General features: G+C 40.0%; 1 protein-coding gene across 5 annotated transcripts in view; it reads left to right on the top strand.

Annotated features, from left to right (window-relative positions):
• Positions 1–4,824, top strand: part of JADE1 (jade family PHD finger 1) — a 305,056-nt gene that overhangs the window by 140,909 nt on the left and 159,323 nt on the right. For 3 of the 5 annotated variants that reach the window (XM_023531785.1, XM_023531795.1, XM_023531788.1), the window contains one exon: positions 3,228–3,275. The exons of the other annotated variants lie outside the window; for them this stretch is intronic. The gene's annotated coding sequence lies outside the window, so the exon portion shown is untranslated. The remainder of the gene's footprint in view (positions 1–3,227; positions 3,276–4,824) is intronic. 5 annotated transcript variants of the gene reach the window in all.

Raw genomic sequence — 4,824 nt, 5'->3', positions numbered from 1 at the left:
TTGTTTGTTGTATATAGCTGTAGTGCATTTTTACTGTTTTGTAGAATTCCACATATGACTATGCCACACTTTATCTTCCTGTCAGTGGTCATTTAGGCTATTTTGAAATAGTTTAGTCTATTTCGAATGGTGCTACTGTGAACGTTTTCATTTACATCCCCTGGAGTATATTGCCAGGAAGTCTGTTGGGTATATATCTACTTACAGTAGTTCCCCCCTTAACCATGGTGTCACTTCCTGTAGATTCAGTAACCTGTGGCCAACTGCGGTCCAAAAAGATTAAATGGAAAATTCCAGAAATAAACAATTCATGTTTTAAATTGCATGCTGTTCTGAGTAACATGATGAAATCGCACACTGTCCCGTTTCACCCCACCCCACCGGCCTTCATCGTCCCTTCGTCCATATCTCCAAGCCATACATTGCCAGTGTGTTAGTCGCTTAGTGGCGATCTGGGTTGTCAGATCTCCTGTCAAGGTGTCACAGTGTTTATGTTCAGGTAACCCTTATTTTACAAAAAATTATGGAATATGATTCTCGAATGGAGTGATCACTGGATTGCAACCTCTGCAGCAACACGCTGATGGATTAAAAAGAAAGAGACAACAACTTCTGACTACAATGTTCTTCCAAAACGTTTTGGGAAAAACAAAAACAAAACAAAAAAACCTTCAACTGTTGAGGATCCCCAACTATCTAAGTCATCTGCTCCTGACATCCAGCCATCGACGTTATCATGCGTGGCTTGATGACCCGGGGTCAGCCGAAGCAGACGGTCCTCCTTCTGAAGTACTATCAGAAGGTTGATAGTAGCCTAACACTGCATCACAGTGCCTATGTCATCCATCTCACTTTGTCTCATTATGTAGATATGCTGTCCTCTCAAATCGTCACAAGAAAAAGGATGAGTACAGTATGATATTTTGAAAGAGAGACTGTATTCACCTGTTTTAGTATAGTATTTCATTATAATTGTTCTATTATTAGTTGTTGTTAATCTCTTACTGTGCCTAATTTATAAATTAAACTTTATCATGGTTATCTACGCATAGGAGAAAACACAGGATATCTGGGGTTCAGTATTGTCTGCGGTTTTAGGCGTACACTGTGGATCTTGCAATGTATCCCCCAGAAATAAGTGGGAGACTCCTATATACTGACTTAAAACTCTGTGAAAGCATAGCACATTAGGTGAATTTCCTGATTGTGGAAATTCAAGTCTAAAATAATCAATATCTTTTCCTAAGATAGATAGATTCAAATACCACAAGGAACCTTGTATAGTATGTACTCGAGATAAGGGATGTTTATCAAATGTGTTCTTGTGGCGGGGTGGGGGGGGGCAAAATCATAAACTATAATTGGTGACTGATTTTTTTTCCCCTACTGGCCTAATTTAATGTCAACGTTATTTTACAAAAGAAAACTGAGCACCAGAGGCAAGGAAGAGTGGTACCAGGTTCACTGATGCTTAGGACTGCTTGTCAGCTAGTCCAGAATAATTCACCTCAGTCTCCTCTGAGGGCCCCTTAACCTATTAGCAGCCTTCCTCGTGTGATGGTGAACAATAGGAACAAAAGAACCAAGGAAGGGGCTCTGCCAGGTTTGTTCTCTCAGCATTCGTTGGTAGCCTGCCAAGAAAAGCTTCACTCTCAAAAGGTTCTGAGCTTAAAGTCTCCTCTCTTTGTCACCATGTAAGAAAGAACCCTTCTCTGCATGAGAGCACGTGTGCACACATGGGCATGGACCCGCGCAGGGGAAGCGATACTGGACGACTATGCTGCTACTCTCTCTGTAGTATTGTCTCCTATTGTTCTGAAGTGTTACAAACGTCTTTTCACTTAAATAATAATTGTTGCTATACCCTAAATAACAATAACCTTGTTGCTGAAACTTCCCACTCATTTTTACTGGCAGTAATCATACCTAGAAACTGTGCACATTTTTTTTTTTTTTTTTAGTAAAAACACCCTATTTCCCACTTTGACTAAGCATCGTAGCTTTTGTGCCCAATGACAAACCTATCTACCCGCTTTCATACCCACCTCGCAGGGTGGCACAATGGAAGGAAAAGAGTGGGTATCAGATTACATACCATGCAGAAAATGAGGACCACACAAAGGGCCCGTGAGTCAGCGGTGCCCCTCGGGCCTACCGCCTTCCCCGGGCGCCTTCGTTGACAGGACCTCAGGGAAGAATCCTGTGGTCTCTGACTTCTAGTCATTTGCTGTACTCCCTTTCTTCTTTTCTTCTTGAAAAATAGTTTTGTTTTGTTTTTTTAAAGTTAAATAGCATACAAATGCTGCATGTTTAAGTGGGAGACAGTGCCAATGCATTACCAATTGTTGCAAGCCCACACATAAAACATACATAAGTATTGTTTCTGAACTGCCATGTGTGTTCTACAAGGAGGTACTCAAATCAAGATAGAAGCAGTAGAGGTTTCTTCCTTGCTTGGACAATACTTTAGGATATAATAAAGACCTATAGCTCTTTTTCCTTACTGTGGCAAATGGGGATGCATGTCCCAATTTGTTTATCCTCCCCCCAAAAAAGCCGTGTCCAATAAAGATCTGGGCTTACATGTACATTCCTGTAGAGTTGATATTATTTGGAAATTCTTTATGAAACCCCTATTCAGCATTTATCTAAACATAATATTAATATTTAAGGTTTTTAGACTCAACCCTATAAATAATAATATTATTCAATGTTTACCCATCTCTGGTTTCCTATAACAAAATATTAAATTTTGACTGTAAATATGTACAGAGTAGAAAATGTTATTTTCTCTTGTAGAAAGAGCATTAACCAGAGCATTCTGATTCTTGTGAATTAGTGCAGCAATTTTTCTATAGATAAAAGAAACTCTTAGCTTATGAAGAGCTGCATTAATTACAGCCTGAAATTCTGTTTGACGCGTCCTTTTTCAGAGCCAAGGAGAGAGCAGGAAAAAATGTGGGCTGTTGGAAGTCTGTACTCCCATTTTCTTTTTCTTCTTGGAAAATAGATTTTCTAAAAGGTAGTTAGTACACAAATGCCATGAGGTGGAACACAGTGCCAAAGCAATACTAATTATTCCAACAACAGCAGTAGCTATAACTTTAAAAGCAAAAAACAAATTCTAGTGTTATGAGTAACTTTGTTGATCATAATAAAAGAAGATGAAATTTAATGTCAATAGCAGTATGAGTGTAGGAGGTGATTCTATTTCATTTTCTTTTCAGACGAAACAGAAACGGAACATGGTGATAGAAGCAAATGAAAAAACCCAGGTAATAAAGAGTTTAGAGATATCTACAATGCACATCAAGGCCAAAAGCTCTCACTTTCTAGACTCTATAAAGACCTATCCTTCTTATTTCCTCCCATTACCCTTATTGGGGGATAGTGGCCAACCAATAAACAGACATATAAGAGGAAAGCGAGGATAATCTATTGAGCAGATATTCACTACGACGGCCATACCATTGTAGCTGCAAATTTTACCAATACCTGCTTCCTGTTTTCTTTGCATCTCATCACGAACTTTGCTCCCTTTCCTGTTTAACACCAACTATTCCCCATGCTTTGTCCGGTGGTTTGTTTTGATCAAACTGTGTGTGCATGCAAACCTGCCATAGAGTGATGCTGCTTACGTGCTCAGGGTTGGAAACATTCTTTCCTCATTTATGTACCTATAAAGGAAGCCAAGATATTCTTAGGCACTGTTACTATAGACTGTGTTCTCCATACATACCACATCCAGGAAAAGAATCAGGTCAAATGGAATACTTAGATGTTGAAGAATTAAAAGTAGCAACAACAACAACAACAAAAAGTAGCAACAGACAAGCGAATTCTAATTTGCTAATTCTGCCAGTGAAAACTCAAGTAGCAATGCTGTTACTCTTCTGTAAGAATCCTCAGATGCAGGAACATGTTGAATCTCTTAAAATAACTGAACCCAATATATATGGAATTGAGATTCATCAAAGCAAAACCAGTTGCCCTTCGATGCTTGGAATGGGTTCACATTTGCAAATGGTGCAGTAGAGAGAGGACAACAAATCTAGGTTTGAAGTTCAGATCTCCCATTGATTGGCTGGTGACCTGGGCCAAGTACCCTTCAGATTCTCAGTGCTCCCCCACAATGGCAAAAATGATACTTAGCTTGCAAATGTAAGTATAGAGATACCGTATAGTGTCTGGGACAGTGCCTGGCCCATGTGGGCTCAGAAGTAAGTTCCTTTTGTTGTTACTGTCATTCATTATCCTGGCACACTACTTTTCCATCTAGTACCTCTCGTATTATAAAGACCCCATTGAACTTGAAATAATAAATAAAATAATAAAATGCCTTAAATTCAGAGACTACTTTAGACCCACAACCCGATTCTATTTCTCGTCTCATTAGTGCTGTAGAGGGAAAGGGTTACTATCGTGGAGGACACGGGCCATCCAAGTGCAGGGGCAGAGGTAGCATGGGCGTCACTGCCTGGCACAGGCTGGCTGCGCTGCTTCCACGGGCTGATCCGGGCTAAGTGAAGGAACAAAATGGCACCGTGAGGAAGGCAGCTGAAAGGGCATCTCACACGATCCCATCCACTACACCAAATACAAGTCAAGTAACGTGAAAAACTAAAGGATTTTGGGAAATGAGCAATTTACACAGAAGCTAAGAACTGAGGCAAAGATCTGGATTCCTCTCAAAAATCATTTTTTAAAACTTTGTCCAGAATTAGCCCAGTCATTGCTTCCGTTCTCAGCTTTTCTCAAGCTGTAGAAACAGAGCCAGACTTAGTGCTTTCAGGTTTTTTGTTGGCTGCAGAACGATGGGAGCCC

Source organism: Pteropus vampyrus, unplaced genomic scaffold (assembly GCF_000151845.1).
Source record: "Pteropus vampyrus isolate Shadow unplaced genomic scaffold, Pvam_2.0 Scaffold73, whole genome shotgun sequence".
Taxonomy (NCBI): domain Eukaryota; kingdom Metazoa; phylum Chordata; class Mammalia; order Chiroptera; family Pteropodidae; genus Pteropus; species Pteropus vampyrus.
Note: the sequence above shows the minus strand (reverse complement) of the source record. Positions and strands in the feature narration are given on the sequence as shown.